The sequence below is a fragment of the Lissotriton vulgaris genome, chromosome 2_1, assembly GCF_964263255.1.
Source record: "Lissotriton vulgaris chromosome 2_1, aLisVul1.2, whole genome shotgun sequence".
In the NCBI taxonomy this organism is placed as follows: domain Eukaryota; kingdom Metazoa; phylum Chordata; class Amphibia; order Caudata; family Salamandridae; genus Lissotriton; species Lissotriton vulgaris.
In genome coordinates, this window is record NC_141687.1 from 748443660 (window position 1) to 748462171 (window position 18512).

The 18512-nt window shown below is 40.4% G+C and overlaps 1 protein-coding gene across 1 annotated transcript in view; it reads right to left on the minus strand.

The window, feature by feature from the left end:
- The window catches only part of PIK3C2A (phosphatidylinositol-4-phosphate 3-kinase catalytic subunit type 2 alpha), a 553726-nt gene that overhangs the window by 404026 nt on the left and 131188 nt on the right, over positions 1 to 18512 (minus strand). The window lies entirely within an intron of this gene.

An 18512-nucleotide genomic window follows, 5' to 3' on the forward strand; every position in this document is an offset into this window, starting at 1 on the left:
GCATTCTGGCATGCAGTAATACAAGATATTGTTGTACATGGAGCCCGTTCCATGGTCTCTCATGTAAGCTGAAACAGATATGTTGTGTTTAAAAACGTTTTTTGAAAACAATTACATTTCTGGATATGTACTGCTAGAGCTTCATAGGTTGTTTGGGGCATATTTATAAGGCATTTAAGTGTCTATGATGTTATTTTTCCCTTTTTAAATGGAAAGCGTTCTTCATGGGGCAAGTTTCTTGTAAATACGCTCCCACCTGTGCTTGGCAAATTTAGATTTTGATTATGGGAGTTACATAGCCATGTTAAAAATGTCCCAAAAATGGTGCAAGGGCATTCAAAAAAACGCTTTCATGTGTCTCAAGGACATTTTCAGTCATTTCATCTTGAATGTATGTATACAATTGATTTATATGCTGTGTTTAAAAACGATTTTTTGAAATCAATTACATTTCTGGTTATGTACTGCTAGAGCTTTATAGGTTGTTTGGGGCATATTTATAAGGCATTTAAGTGTCTCTGATGTTATTTTTCCCATTTAAATTGAAGAGCTTTCTGCATGGGGCAAGTTTCTTGTAAATATGCTCCCACCTGTGCTTGGCAAATTTAGATTTTGATTATGGGACTTATATAGCCATGTTAAAAATGACCCAAAAATGGTGCAAGGGCAATCTAAAAAACGCTTTCATATTTAATGTATGACGCATCATGTTGCAAGGACTTACAGATACGTCAGTATTTCTGACGCATCTGTAAGCGCAAAAGTGACGCATTGCTGGAGTGTGTCACAAAAGTGACGCATCTCCAGCAATGTGTCCTTTCACATGAAGAAAGCCCCATGTGAAAGGGCTTGCGTCAGCCTTACGCCTGCTGTGAGGCAGGCGCAAGATTTTGACGCAACAGCATCCTAAAAGTGACGCAGTGAAATCTCATAGATTTCACTGCGTCACTATTACGAGGCTTTTTGCGGGGGAACGCCACCTCTGCATACATTATACCTGACGCAGGTATAATGTGGCGCAGGGGTTTAAAAAGTGTCGCATCTACCTAGATGCGTCACTTTTTAAATATGGCGCAACAAGGCGCATGTTTTACGCCGCAAATGCGTCACAAAAAGTGCCGCATCCGCAGCGCAAAACTGACGCAAAGCCTCATAAATGAGGCCCCTTATCGTCATCCTGAATCAATCATTTAAAATGTTAGGGAGAGATTTATGATAGGTGTATGCCTGTTTTGTACCACTGTGCGTCACTTTTGTGACGCAGTGGTGGTGCAAAAGATTTGCTATGTTAAATAATAAGTAGGGTGTTAAGTTTTTGATGACTGTTATTCATTTACTGTTTGGTAATAGTGGTTAATAACATTTTTTATTATATTTTTCCACAGATTCAACTGCAGATCATTTCAAAATTTGAAAAATGCCAACTAAGAATCGAATTAGAAAGGCTAGAAAACGTCAAAGACAGCAGGATGATCTATTATTGCAGCAGTCCTCTCCCCCAAAAACTTGTGAAATCACCAAGAAAGCTCCGGGTAAGAGCACAAAATCATTCATAAGAAATATTTGTAGTAAAAAAAGTATTTCTCCCAAAAATGTTTCAGTCCAGAAAAAGAAAAGCAATTTAAATGGAAAGGAAAGACCAATCAAAAATGTTACTGCTAGAGCAAGAGATAACTCTGTGCATGATAGTAGAAGGAAACAACAGTTTAGGGACATTCGAAAACGAATGTTCCGCAACAGGATAATAGTTAATTTATTAAAAAATATTAAGAAAGGCCAACAGAAAGTGGCATTTTATAAGAAGAAGAAAAATGTAGAGAAAATTATTGATCATGCTTTCGAAATTAAGCGAAAGTTATTTATTTTGGTAATCAATAGAATTAGGAAACTAAACAAGGTAATTTCTGATTTCAAATCAAATAGTAGATGGAAGAAAGTAGTAAATCGTACTAACTTTTGTGAAGTTTTTTCCGGAGAATGGATGCATAGTTCAAGTTGTGAGGCATTTTTTAATGAGGAGAGTTATTTTCAGGATAATGATTTGGTGTTTGCAGTTGACACCAGTGGTCGAGCTTATGAAGTGAAGGATGGTTGTCCAGTTGAAAAAGAAAAACTTGTGACAATAGAGGCAGACGAGGTGTTAGGTAATGAGGTTTTAGGAAGACGTCCTAAGGGTCCTGTGTACATTTGGAAGTGTAGTTCTATTTGCAGTGTGCAACAGGATTCCATCAATTTGCTTTGTGATTTTGTACGGACATTTAATAAGAAAAGTTTGAAGCAGAAAATGAGGTTGTTGCAAGAATTAGATCCTTGCAGAGTGAGACAAATGACAGGTTTGCGTGGTCATTCACTGGCTTGTCTTCCCAGGAGAGTATGCCAGAGTGTTTTTCATCATTTCAGGATGCTAGCAGTGCATCATAATAAAGTCAGGAAATTAGTCAGAATGTTGTATCATGCTGAGTCCAGCAATTATGCTTAAACAATTATGTGCTGCTCTTTTGCATGGTTCTGAAATAGAGGTCAAGAATATTTGTGAAGAAATGTAGTTTTGTTACTTTGGAAGTAAAGATGAGAATGCTCAAATTGACCCAGAAGTACAGGGTAATGTTGAAGATAATGTACAGGTTTGTAGTACAGATAAATTTCAGAAGGAAATTGCCACGTTTCAGATGAAATCAAGTGAGAGGCCTAATTTCACTTGTGTGTGTTGTCGACGCACTTATTACAAGAATCAGATTAAGTTAGTGGATTTATATGCAAAAAGTGAAAGGGAAAATAATAGTGAATGGAAGGATTTTGCCACATACTTGATGGTAGAAAATTATTTTGATTTGGGATCGGATGAACGTGTGTGTACTTATTGTTGTAACAAATTAAACCAAAACCAGATGCCTGCTAGGGATGTTCATAATAATCTGGAATTGGTTGAGATTCCTTCTGAATTGAAGGATTTAAATACTTCTGAATCTATTTTGATTCAAAGTATCCATCCCTTTCAGGCTATTGTAAGAATGGAGCCAAAGACAGGGAAGTTGCCTCCATCAGATTTACAGAGAGGATTAAAGGGAAGAGTTGTTTATTTGCCTCTAGAGTTGAACAAAAACATTAACACAATTGGAGTAGAAAAAGTGGAAGAGGAACCTCTGGTTATCTTGGTAATGGGGTTCCGACAAAGAATAAGAAAATATGGCACGATTTAGTGGATGTTAGGAAAGTCAAAAAGGCAACATTGTATTTGAAGAAAAATAATAAGTTCTATAAGAATGTATATGTTGCAGAAGAGGAAATAAGTGATGAAGAGGATAGCGATTTGTGTGCTGGCCAAATTGAGAAAGTAGAGGCCTCTAAAAGTGAAGAAATATATGAACATTATAGTGTTCATCCTTTGCATTCCAAGGAAGTCATGGGGAATGCTATTGAGTTGTTTCAAATGAAACAAGCCAAAGGGAGTCCCATTAGTGTTTGGGAGGAAAGTTTGGAAGCTCGGTGTTTCCCACAACTATTTCCAACAGGTCAAGGAGGAAGATATGATGAGCGACCTCATCAAATTCCTGCGTCTGAATACCGGACTTTATGATTGTATGCAGAAGATCCTAGGTTTCGTCAATGCATTCCCTATTTGTTTCATCTCCTGTTTGAAAGCGATCTGTCTGGACTGTCATATGCAGTGAACCACATCTTAAAAAGTGGTATACAGATGCGAAACATCTCGGCAAGTGACTTTATGCATAAAGTCAATGTCCAAGACAGTATTTTGGATTCTCACCTAATTAATCTCATGGCGTGTCAGCGTGGTACTAATGAGTACTGGTACCGTCGTCATGGTGATTTAAAATGTATGCTGAGGAACTTAGGAACTCCAACTTGGTTCCTCACTCTGAGCTGTGCCGAGTATGGCTGGGAAGACTTACTTGAATTTCTACGAGAGGCAAATGGAAATATTGAAAACATTGAATTCAAGACACCTGGAGAACTGTGTTCTTTGGATCCAGTGAATGTATGCAGGTACTTCAATCATAGATTTGAAGCTATGATGTCTTTCATCACAAATAAGAAGAATCCACCTCTTGGAGAGGTGTTGGATTTCTTCTGGAGAAAGGAGTACCAAGCAAGAGGTGCTCCTCATATACATATGTTGCTGTGGATCAAGGATGAACCTAAATTTGGAACAGATCCGGATGACTTAGTGATGAATTTCATAGAACAGTATTCTACGTGTGCTGTTCCAAACGCAACGGAGAAGAAAAGCCTAAGAGAACAAGTTCTACGTTTCCAAAGCCATCGTTGTGGAAAGTACTGTCGTCGTAAATTCAGAAACAAGGACAAGTTCTACACCAAATGTCGTTTCAACTTTCCACGACCGGTGATTTCTAAAGGAAGAGTGAACAGTTTGATGTCTTCGCTGCGACATAATGTGACGAGGAAATCACCCAAAAATACATACAATTTGAAAAGGAACGAAGAGTCCAAGTACATCAACGACTACAACCCAGTGATTTTGTCCATGTGGAATGCTAACATGGATATACAGTTTGTGGCTGACAACTGTATGGCTGTGGCTCGGTATGTGACATCTTACATCACCAAAAAAGAAAAGACAGAATTGAAGGATATGTGGGAGGACATTTCCCATGAAAAGAGCCTCAGCAAGAAGTTGTACAGTTTCAGTCTGAAGATGTTGTCGCATCGAGAAATCGGAGCTTACGAATGTTCTTTTTTTTTTTTTTTTTTTATTTCAAATCTTTTTTATTGAAGAATAAGGATGAAAATAAAGACAATACAATAAATCTTCAAAGGTACGAATGAATACATTCTTGGTAACATGACACTTACAGTAATCAAAAAGCAGATCAAGGGAAAAAGATAAGAAAAGGAAGAGAGAGAAAGAGAGGGAGAGGAGAGAAAAGAGAGAAGAGGAGAAAAAAAAGAGGTGAGAAGAGAGAGGACAGGTGTATCCATAGGGCAATAGTAGTTGGTTTACCCAGAGTTGGCACACTGTGTGTGTAACAGAGAATATACAGTAAGCATACAGAAGCAAACACATCAAATTCCATCTAGATTCTATCTAGTAAAGCCGAGTGTTGAGATGCATGTCATGGTGGTTCAAAGTGGGAGGATGACTCATCCAGGGATGTCCAGAGTTTTTTGTTCGAAGGCTTCCAAGTGGCTGACTGTAGTGCAGGATTATCTGCCCCTCTTAAAAATGAAAGCCATTCCAGCCACATTTTGAAGTTGACTTCAGCAAAATTTTTCCATTTGTAAAGTATGACTTTGCACGCCAATGTCAGCATAATATCAAGCAATTGTCTGTCATGAATGTCCGGCAATTGTGCTTCCAGAGGACCTAGAATGACATATATGAATTCCTGGATAGGCGTGATTCCAAGCACCTGTTGAATGTATGTAAATATTTTACTCCAAAATGATCGCAATAGGGAACAATGAAAAAACATGTGTGCCATGTCACCAGGTGCTTTTTGGCAGTTCCAACAGGTAGGCGTATCCCTCAGTTTACATTTAAACAATCTCTGGGGGGTCCAGAACACTCTGTTTAACAGCATATATTTCGTTTGACATAGGATCGGGGATATCTTGTTTGTCAGTGCGGTGTTGTGTATTACCTCCCAATCTAATGCAATGCCTGTGGAATTAGGTTCCGATTCCCACTTACTTTCGGTCCGCCTATGTGGTTTCTTGGGCAAGGGGAGGAGCAATTTATATATTCTTGATACAAAATGGTCAGCATGGTACAGTAATCGTAGACGGGTCACAAGCCAGGCCACAAGCAGTTTACAGAACAACAGACATAATGATGCACACATTAAGACAGTTTAGTCACTAACCCATGCACTCAGTGAGCCACATTTAATCACTCACTCACACAGTCAGTCATGCACCTACTAAATCCTTCATCCAGACACTTATACATCCACTCATTCTTCAATATGTAAGACATATTTTAACTTTACAGAAACATACAGTCACTGGATGTTGTCATCAGTGATGTCATTAGTGATGTCATTTGAGATGCCATCAGTGATGTCATCAGTGATGTCATTTGAGATGTCATCAGTGATGTCATTTGAGATGTCATCAGTGATGTCACTGACCATGTCATGAATGATGTAATATGTGACATCATCAGCAGTGGATTGCGGGTGCGCGATATATAGTTAGTGCAACTAACTATATATGGAATTTCAATGGTTTTGTGTGATTAAAATAAGGTTTTTTAAATGCTAATTCCCAACTATATATGGTCTATAACCTATGGTTTTTTCAGTGAATTTTCAAGGTTTTGTAAATGCTAATTCCTAACTATATATGGTCTATAACCTATGGTTTTTTCAGTATATATATATATATATATATATATATATATATATATATATATATATATATATATATATATATATATATATATATATATATATATATATATATATATATATATATATATATATATATATATATATATATATATATATATATATATATATATATATATATATCTATATCACAGGATCTCCCCGGCTACTTGGGTTGAAATCTTCCAAAACTGCAACTCGTGTGCTCTGGGATTCTGATAATCCGTTCACTTACCCAATTGTGGGCATAAACATAAGCAAAAGCACTAACAGCACCAGCAGGAAAGGACGAGATTAAACAAGACGGATTCGCTATCAAAACAAACGAACCGATACTCAAAGGTGGGGGAATATAAACACAAAAATACGAAAATTCACAATGGATAAGCGGGAAGCTAAGAGAAAAGAACTCATTGGTACCATGTTTAACAAACAAGATAAGGCTAGACCAGCGGAGAGCAATAAGGACCAGGAAAAGAATGACATAAAAGATAAGCTCCGATTATGGGAGAAGCTAAACAAAAAGGAAATAAACAAATCCTGGGAACTGATTTCATTGCAACAGTATCTGGAAGTAGAAAGAGTGCCCCGCGGGCTACGAATACTGACAATGCCAAGCCAACAGGATGTCACCAATGAACTACTTCAAGAGTGGGGTGAACACACGCTAAATTCTTCCCTGGGATTGATAAAAATTTTAGTCAAACATATCGAGATAACACTAGAAAAAATAAAAGAACAACTGCGAACAGTAGAGAAAGAGCTGGATTCAATCAAACTTAATGCAGAAATGACTAAGTTCAAAGAAGAATAAAACAAGCAAATCGAAAAACATGAAGAAGAGGTCAGGCAAAGGAAACAAACCAAATTCGAAAGGGACGCCAATGATTATGCTCAAGGCCGCATATTTACGTTTGCACGAAAATATGATTCCTTCAGGCCATCCAAAACTAACATCGCCAGTTCCTCCTCAAGTATGGCATCCTTAACATCAGCAGATCTAAGCGAAGATGACACAAATTTGGACCCCGGACAGAGGATTTTTTTAGGGGACATGCGCCTTGTTCTATCACAACAAAGATGGGAACAGAACCACGGGGCGCAGAGAAATACACGCGGTCGAGCGAGGGGCAGAGGAAGAGGTTGGCAACCAAAATTCAACAGATCCACACAAGGAGGGGCCGACGGAGAAACGGTTACAAGCGAAAAAGTGGGAACAGAAACCAGACTCATGAAACAAAAGAGAGGGAAATAGATGAAGAACTCCAAATAGTCAACCTATCTGGAAAAACAATCACTGATGCGGAAATCTCTCTACTGAAGAAAGGAATTAATTTCTGTCCCAAAGCACGCATTAACCTGGCCCAAACAAGAATTGACCTATACTTATACATACGAAAAATCAAGCTTGCAAAATTCTTTGCGGAGAGAAAAAATAAACCAAAAATTACAAAAAATCAGCCCAAACCAACATCGATACTTCTTGCAAAAGAGTCGGAAGCATATTTAACTGTGCTAAATCTAAATGCACAAGAAGGCCAAGAAATCAGCCTGGAGACAGCCATACCACAACTGGGGGCCGGAACTAGTGGTTTGAAAGCGAAATCTAAGTTTTACCCGCAACTAGCACCAGGAAACAAAATTGACATGTTTCAAGAGGCAGTAATTCACGACTTATACAACATCAAAATAAAAAACCAAACCAAAGATAATCTATCTAAAAGTGAAAGAGAAGCCTTAAACTCATTACGGAACAATGACACCTTTGAGATCAAAGCGGCCGACAAAGGCGGGAACATAGTGCTATGGGACCGAAAACTTTATATTGCTGAGGCGATGGAACAACTGAACAACTTACACTATTATGAAAAAATAGACAAAAATCCAATGGATCAAATCAAGAGAGAATTGGACGGGAAAATATCACAATGGGAAAAAGAAGAACTCCTAGACTTTGATGAGAAAAAGTATTTGACAGTGGATTTCCCGAAGATGGCTACCATATACTTCCTGCCCAAGATCCACAAAAATGCCACGAAACCACCAGGGAGACCAATTGTGTCGGCTAACGGTTCCTTACTGGAGCCCTTATCTAACTTTATAGACTTCTATCTGAGCCCACATGTGAAGCTTCTAAAGTCTTACATAAAAGACACCACGGACTTTCTTTGTAATTTGAAACAAATACAATGGCAACCACATTACATCCTGATCACCATGGATGTAATTGCATTATACACAAACATAGATAACAACATGGGCCTTGAGGCATGTCAATGTGCCTTCCAGGAACGGACCATCCATTACCAACATCACAATATCATGCTGCTCGACATGATTAAATATCTGCTCAAAAACAATGTATTCGTGTTTGGGGAAACCATGTACAAACAAAAGAATGGAGCGGCCATGGGCTTTTCCTTTAGCCCCAATTATGCCTGCACCGCCATGGGTTGGTGGGAGGAAACAGTGGCATGGAACATAAACCTACAAACGTTCACACAACATATCAAAGTCTGGAAAAGATTTATAGATGACCTGTTCATTGTGTGGGACGGAGGAAAAGACACATTTTTGCAATATTTTCAAATATTAAACAATAGCACACCTGGCATCAAATTCACCTACAACATCAGTCAAGATACAGCAGTTTTCCTAGACACGGAAGTGTACATACGAAACAATCTAATGGAAACCACTCTTCATCGCAAAAGTACTGCGACAAACTCAACATTAGAAGCTACCAGCTTCCACCAGCAGTCGCTCATAACAAGCATCCCCTATGGGGAATTCTTACGCTTAAGGAGAATTTGCAGTGAGGAGCAAGAATGGCAAAAACAAAGTAACATCGCCAAGCAGCGCTTTTGCAAGAGACAATATAATCAACGAGCAACTCAACTATGTTGGGAAAAGGCCAATTCAAAAGCAAGGGAAGACTGCCTAAAACCAAAAGAGATCTCAGGACCAACACAAGAAGAACCAATCAGATTCATAACGGATTACAGTCAAGAGACCAAACAACTGAATCAAATACTAAGAAGAAATTGGAAGCTTTTACAATTGGACCCAGTAATAGGAGAAAAAATGGGTAACCACCCCATCCTAACATACAGGAGAGCTAAAAACCTGCAGGACCAACTGGTTCACAGTCACTTCCAAACCTCCAACAAGAAATCATGGCTGCAAACCAAAGGTTTTGTAAAATGTTACAATTGTAAGATCTGCGAAATAGCCAAGCCAACTACTGAAATACCAATGCCTAATAACAAAACCTGGAAAAATCAAAGAATGCATCACGTGTAACAGCAAAAACACAGTGTACATGATTGAGTGCCCATGCAAGCTCAAATATATAGGCAGCACAATCTGCGAGTTAAAAAAACGTATATTAGAGCACGTAAGAGCCACTGTACATAAGGACAGAAGCAACGCTGTTGCAAAACACATGGAGCTGAATCATGAAGGAGATTGGAAGAAACTATGTTTCTGGGGCATTGAAACCTTGAGTCTCTCAATAAGGGGTGGACACAATGAGAAGGAACTCCGACGAAAAGAATCAAAACCTATCCTGAGCTTCAGGACCATGACCCCCTTTGGGCTCAATCAGTCGGAAGAACTATACATACATCTTTAATCTAACAAACTCTCCATTACCTTCCCGCTAACCATGAACAATTTTAACCCAATTACTTTTAATTTTTCACCACCTCACTTAATTTTTCACTCGAATTAAGCTCACATATGAAACAAACTGCTGTTCTAATGGACTAATCAGCCCACCAGAGGGCAGTATTATGCCAACGAGAACCCGAACATAAAGACTAAAGGATTGTGCTCACATACCCAGCTGTACAAATGAATTGAACCATATGAAATGTCATGCCTAATTATTAATGCCAAAAATGCAGGTCATATGTTGGGTAACATGATAAAATGTTTAGCAATGGTGGGCATAATATTCACCAAACACTAGTCAGCAGAGACACAGCCCAAGCCCACTGGAGGGCGGGACTTAACATCCACAGGTTTCTCATGATACTCACAATACTAAAACGTATCGCCACTGTTAATTTAAATGTGGACAAGATTAATTTGAACAGCAATTTAAATGTAAAAATGATACGCATCCCTAAAACATTCACGGAAAAAGTAACTTGAATTGAATTAGGACTACATATCCCACAATACCCAGATCTATGGGCGGTACCAGTGACCAAAGGGGTGTAACCAAAATGTTTTGTTTGTTTTATAAAACTGTGAGCTTCACTTCCCAAACTGACCGTGATCAAGACAGCGGACGCTGTCGAAACGCGTTGGTTGCTTTTTGTTGTTAAATCCCCCACATGGATTGATGAAATAAACCACCTTTATTGAAAGAAGCGTGTCAGTGCCGTCTTTCAGCGACTCCATTCCTCCCCGGTGACCGGGGAGATCCTGTGATAAATTACAGCGGTTGGCTCAACCGCAGGAGAAACGCGACAGAGAATCAAGGAGCGCCTAGCGAAGGGAAAGTGAGCCAAGAGGTGGAATATATATATATATATACATATATATACACATATATATATTTGTGTGTATACACACACATACATAATATTTTTTGAGGAGGGAATCCTCTAGCCCTCCACCCCAAACTCACTTTATCACTACCCATCCCTAATCCCTAAATTAACCCTTATTTCCCTTTACCACTACCAACCCCAAAACCCTAAACTTACCCTTACTTCCATTTGCCACTACCAACCACTAAACAGAAATTGCAGATCTTATGCACTCTCCTCCAAAACCTGGATGGAATCTGACAGGTTACCTTGGTGCTAGCCCACAGAGACTTCAAGTTTAACTGTCGAGCATGATGCAAGAGATCAATAGGCCAACTAGCCTTAGAACCACTCTTACTGCAATTCAGGGCTGAGGCTGAGACATTGTGATCATAGCCTGGGTCCTCTTGGTACGATATGAGAGAGGGAAGGCCATGGACTACACAGTACCAAATTGGCTCTGCGCAGTCATCAGGTGTGATATCAAAGTGTTGATTGTGAACCCCAACAATGTCAAAAGGTTCACCACTGTCTGGAGGTGGTCTGCGACTGGCTGTGGGGAGCCCACCTTCAACAGCCAATCATTGAGGCAGATAGAAACTGGTATCAACAACCTCCTAAGTTGTCCCGTGACCTCAGCTATTAGTTTCATGAACACCTGACTGGCACTGGTGAGGCTGAAACGGAGAAAAGCAAATTAAAAACGCTCCTGGCTTACCTTGAGCCGCAGGGAATCTCTTTGAAAATACAAGATGGGTATATGAAAATATGGTCCTGCAAGTCCAGGGCTACCATCCAGTCACCTTGATCCAGGGCAGACAGGTCTTGGGTCACTTTGGGCATCTTGAATCTGTCCTTCTGAAGAAAGGCATTCGGAGGGCAGGGTCTTAAATAGAACAAAGGCCACTGTCCTTCGGCATGAAGAAATAGCGGGAATAAAAACCTGTTCCTATTTCCAAGGCTGTTAACCTGTCCATAGCCACTTTGGACAGGAGAGCCTGCTTCTCCTGCACAAAAATGACCAGGTGCTCCTCTGAAAGCTGTTTTGATGCAGGTGGAAGATGCGGCTGGATGGAAAGGAATGGAAAGGCATAGCCCCGTTGAGAGGTTGTAATCCTATGCCACCCATGCAGATAGTCTTTAATCCAGCCTCCTACAGGGCTGGTCGTGTGCCACTAAGGGAAAGCTAAAGCTGCTTGGAGGCTGATGCTGCAGTGTTAGGGGACTTGTATCATCACTGTTCCTGGATACCCACCCATGTCTGCTCAAACCCCATTTCTGACTCCGATAGTCCTGGGGTGCCTGATGCAGGGTTTGGGGGTTGACACTGCCAGGACACCAACCCTCTGGAGAATCCTTGAAAGGGAAGTAAGTGGTGGGTAAGCTGCCTGGCAGGCGTTGAAAGGCCCAAGTAATGTGCTGTGACTCTTGTCTCTATACAGGCCCAGTCCACGACTGATCTTCTGCAGGTCCTGAAAGTGTTCTGAAGTAGGTCCCTGGAGATGTTACATTTATGCCTGGTACTAACTAGTGGGTGGAGTGACTGCTGGCCCCTCCTTAACCAATAGGGTGAAGGTTTTTGTAGTAACTCTACCCTCCGTTGCAGAAATTCCTGTCTGCCCTACTACACACAAGTCCAAAATGCAATGTGCCAAGGCATTTTCAAGATGGCAAAAGTCTTCGGCAACACTAAACTTGGGCACTGAGGGCTGGGTGTATGTGGGTGAGTGTTCTATGGTAATCCGAGTGTTCTACTGCATCTAACACTAAAATCCAGCTTGAGGCAGACACTGTGCCCACAACAAACCCAGAGAAAGATGTCTGGTAGGACACAATGAGGGTACTTCATCAACCAGACAGGGAAATCACAAAAAATGTCTCGCCATCCAGTGCTCTCCCTTTCAAGTGTGCCCAAGTGTACATGTGGCTCAACAGACTTGTCAAGTTGGATTGGACACTGTAGTGTCAAAAAGGACGCAGACAAGCAGAGCACAGACTGAGAGCTGACAGAGGCATATATTAATTGGCCTTTTGACATTTCAGATAGGTAAAGGGTAACTTTCTGAAGTTATTTTCCTTAATATTTATTACAAATCCAAATTCACCACTGAATTGTTTTCTTTATTAACAATTAAAAATAGCTAATATAAGTGTTTTCTCGCTGATCCCATTCCCAAGATACAGCATTAGTATTTTAATCTGCACTGTGATTTTCTCTATAGGATAGCTAGGCCTGCCACAGTGAAAATAACATGTCGGGTCTTGTCACTGTAGGGACGTGGTAATATTTTTTCCATGTCCCACTTCTAAAAACTATGCAATATCATACAAATGAGTGACTTACCAGTATCAATATTTGTTGAATCTGTGTGAAACCCCTTGGCGAGAATTACTGAATCCTTTGGTAAAATATATTTCTCTTACACGAAAGATACACAATTCATTTAAAGATTGCTGTACTCGGTTTATCCCCGTTCAGAGGGCAGGAGAGGTTTCTAAACCAGTCCGTAACTTTTGCTAGACAGGCGGAAAACTGTTAGAATTAATTGAGTAACATTTGTGTAAGAGGAATATTTTTGACCAAAGGATTTAGTGGGTCTCGCCAAGGGGGTTACATACAGATTCTACAAGGTTAGACACAATGCTGAAACTTGTGGAACCCCAAACGAGGCTAGAGAGCGAAAATCCCAGAGGCGGACTGTGTGCTTGTGTTTGGATAGGAGGAATGCAAACCACTTCATGGTTTTTACGGAAAGCTCATCTCTGCCAGTCACTCCAAGACCGTAATATGAAAGATGGTATCAAATGTAGCCCACGAGTTAAGGAGCACCAGAGCTACTGTTCTTCCCTAAACCAGAATGAAATGCAAATCATTAGCGACTTAAGCTGGCAATGTCTTGGTGATGAGGAACCTTTCTAACACCCGAATAGACAAGATGGAGAAGTGGGTTATTCTTTAAAAAAGGACCCAGTTGATTGTTTACAAGTACTTCCGTGATTAACCAGACAAGCATCTACCAGCGAGGATGATCTAATGTTGGGCCAGATTTTCAGGTTATCGTCTCTTTTCAAAAGAGGAGCCATACTGGTTCATGGGAACTAGAATGACCCTGGTTTCCTTCAGTCCCAGACTGTCTGGTAGTCTGGTGATCTTCCCCTGGAAGAAGTTGGATATTTTGTTACAAAGTACCTGTGACGAGGTACATGGCTTGCTGCAACTTGTGGATGAGCTAAACTGTTATAAATGTAAAGAATTTCTATGGCAGGATTTTTGAGTTTGCAATGCGTTAATGCTAATAATTAGCTTTGTATATTGTAATCATCTTTTTATAATTAGGGAAATGGCGAGGAGAAAATATTTCCTGGCCACTGCAAGATTGTTGTTAATGCCCTATATGGAGACTTGAAGCTTGTGCAACAGCCTGTTCCTTTCAGAAAGGCTTTAAAAACGAGCTGTTTGGGTAGTTTATTCCTGGCTTGCAGCAGTTCTAACATCGAATTGTAGGTAATGGTGGAGGTTTGTACCCTTTAATCTTCATATGATTGTGGAGAATAATATCCAATTATTGTGTTCCACAGTTGGTGCTACTTTTTCTTTATTTTTTCAGTTACACATAATAATATTGGAAAAAGACAAAACAGCAGACAAGTGATTTGCCAGATGGCGGGTTGGGCGAGGGCTTTTCAAGGCAAGAGTCTTTTAAGGATGTTCTGAAAAACAATCATTCCATAGTAGAACGTGGTCTCTGCGGTCCGGGAAAGAAAACATCGAAATATAGTCTTCATCAGCCCTGAACTGGGGCTGAAAACCAAAGTGAGACACCAGAATGAACAAATAAGTATGGGGCCCACTTTGCTAGGCAATATGGAAGTGGGTGGGAAAGACAAGATGAAAGGTTTAAAAGGCAGGCATATTAAATCATATTAGCATTGATTCCTGCCTTAAACTCTTTTATTTAAGCAGGAGTAGTGGAAAGAAATGTTACCTTCTCTATAAGGAGCATTTAAAGTCCTTCAGAAATTGTAATATACAAAATTATACAAAGCTGGCTACATCAAAGCCCTTTAGACGTTTAAATAAGGACTTCAAAATCAGTCTTGACAAAAGCGAGGTAGGATGGAAAATGTCAAACTGATTTAAAAGGAACAAGCATTGGAACCAAAATAAGGGATTATCTTAGGAGAACCAAGACTTTGCTTGCCTTGTAGTTTTATTATGTTTATTTTACTGCATATTTAGCCTATTTATAAAGGTCTGGTTAGCAGGCCTCAGTGCATTCTCTGAGTCACCAAACCAGCACCATTAGTCCAAAGCCTTGGGGGTGATCATGCAAAAATGGGTATTTCTGTACCAACTTAATCATTAAAGCATCTTAATAGGTTGAGGAGCACAGTACCAACACAACTACTAACCATCACACTCCTACAAGTGTTGTAATTCACACTATTACAGGCCCCCATAGCTACAAGAATGGCTTGGGTGGCAGCTATTAGTCACTTTTAATGTATGAACAAACCAATATTGTTGTGTTCATCTCGAAAGCAGACAAACAGCGTCACCATGTGGCAAACTGTCGTAAGTGCCAGTGGTGAGCACCGGAAACCACTAGTTCAAAAATTATGAGAACTCAGTAAATCAATAATGGAGGAGAGGAAATAATGTTCACAGCAGAACTAAATGCTTATTTTTTATCTTGCCATAGATAAATGAGAAAACTTGCTGCCATTATTCCACACCCATGTAGTACAATTTTGTTGTCATTTTCATGACCCTACAAAAACTGGTAACAGTGCTGGGTTGCCACCAAATAGGTTTAGCACCACAGAGAATGTCCAAACAGGCAGGAGGTGTGAAGCCTCTATCCAAGGCTCAAGCAGCTATGAGTTGCACATTTTTCAAGAGTTAGACATACCGTTTGTATCCAGCCTTTTAGCAGAAACAATATTTTATAACGTTCAATACCTTTTTTATTAGCATCTTTAGCCATACCAATTATGGGTGCTGGGGAAGTAGTAATTTGATGTTTGCGCTGTAGATCACTATGGTTTGTGCATTGGAAAAATAAATCGCATAAAAAGAAGCTCATTCTAAGGATTCATGTCTTCACCCTGGTCTCCAAGGCAAAGTACCAATACAAAGGAAACACCAGAAACTCCATGAGAGGGAGTGAACCATCATTTCATTTAGCAGGTTTGGAGCACTTGAACATATTTACCTTGAAAGGGAGAGCACACAGCAAGGTGCAACACTTTTAATGTGGACAAGTACCTATGGATAGTGAGTACTGGAACTCCTAAATTTTAATTTCAAGAACTGGGGAGAACATCCAAAAGAACACCCATTCAAATAAATCAGACAGTATTTTAAAAGTGTGAGTTCCACAAAATGACCTAACACGACATTGGATGGGTATGGGTGCTGCTAGGTTAGTTTCTCCTTACATTAAAACAATACTGGACTCCCTGCCCTAAAAAAACTGTAAGGATCACTCAACCCCCACAACTATAAAACTTACATACTACATGACGGGCTATGGACAGATCTGCATTACTTAATTTTCTTTTCATTACTAGACATGCTGCTTTGTATGGACCAGACGCCCCCTATCAACACTAATGACTTGAGTTAGCTTTGATTAATGCTTTTTGGGCCTGTAGATGCCCACATCATTATCCACTGAAGGTTCTAACTATTTCTTGTTTAGAAACTATTACATCTATTGAACAAGTTAAATTGCCGCATTAATTTAGGCCCTGATATGATTGTCATTGGTCGCAACTTTGCACTTGTATAAATGATTTGGAAAAAAGTGCAGTTTCCTGGATCCACAAATACCTTGAATATGTCTCCACTGCTACTGGCGGACTTGGAAAATGTATGTTGTGAAGATCATGACAGAAATTGTGCAATTATCATCATCCACCTACAATCACATCATGTTATTTATCTCTTCTCACTACCTGACACCTGAGACCAAGGCTGTGGCGGTATTGTTGGATTCTGCCAAAGCCTTCGACACGATTGAATGGCCATTCCTCCATGCCGTACTGGTACGCATGGGCTTCCCCCTTATGTTCACGCAGTGGATATCAATGCTATACACTAACCTATCAGCTCGCATAAAAATAAACAATTATGTCTCAGATCCAATTCAAATTAGCCGGGGTAGCAGACAAGGATGCCCTTTATCCCCAATGCTATTCGCTCTGGTGTTAGATCCCCTTGCGTGCAAAATCCGGCAATGTCATCACTACTCGGCCCTCCAATTCCAGACGCGCCCCCTCCATATTCCCTTTACGCGGATGACATGGTGCTATACGTCAAGGATCCGGCGCAACACCTCAACCCGCTATTGCGTGAATATATTAAATTCGGCTAGCACTCGGGCCTGCAAATAAACTGGGCCAAATCCCTCATTATTGCGCTGACTGATAGCACAGTCCCCTTTGCGCTAGACTACCCGTTAGAATGGCAAGAGGAGCCCACGCGCTACCTAGGAGTCTGGTTCCATAGACATCCTGAATTAGTCATCCGCACAAACTATGGAAGAGTCATTTCCACATTGGAGGAAAAAGTAAATTGATGGAACAAACTGCCATTCTTGCTGGCAGATAGGACTGCCACAGTCAAAATGGTGCTTTTACCCAAGTTTCTCTATCTATTTAATAACATACCCATTAAACCACCAGCAGAAGTGTTCCGCAATATAAACAAACTAGTCCTTAGTCTCATCTGGGCGGGTTAACAAGCTAGGTTGGACCTGCAGACGTTGACTTTGCCGTATGCACAGGGGGTGATTCAAGGTGCCTGACTTCTTGCTGTACTATCTATGTGCGCAGGCACAATTTGCTCACTACTGGTACCATGAAATACCCTTCATGTCACATGTTGCTGTCGAGACAGGGGATGCGTTCCCGATCCCACTATCGGCCATACTGCCTCATAAGCGGCCGAAATTACACGATCGTGACATAAACGCTATAGACACCACTAATGAAGCTTGGCGACTGATGGGCAAGAAAGCGGGTAAGCTACCATTATATGCTCCGGCATTACCGCTGCCCCACCACCCGGCACTCTCGGCTACTCAAGAGCCTGTGGGCATGGACCTACTTCGACAAGCGGGCATAGATGGAAAGAGTGATCTGTATCATGAAGGTGTATTCAAACCGCTAGCGAAAATTAGTTATATCAGTAATCCCACACTATTATTCAATTTCACGTATTATCGGTTGCAAAGAGCAGTAAAAGAACACTATAAGACATATCCTGAGGAGCCCCAACAAATGACATCATTACAGTTTATACTGACGACGCCCACGGCAACACACATAGTATCGAGACTATATGCTAGGCTGCAGGAGGATATTGCAGGCAACACTGAGACAATGAGAAATAAATGGAGGACTGCTATGTCTGAACCTTTATCCACAGAGGAATGGTCCACGTGTATGTTGACCAACATGCTGACTCCAAATGGTAATTTGAGAATCATTCACTACAAATATTTACATCAAATGTATTATACGCCACATAGGCTCTATAGATCTGGGCTAAGTGCGGATTCTAGGTGGAAGTGATGCAGGCAGGAAGATGCTGACT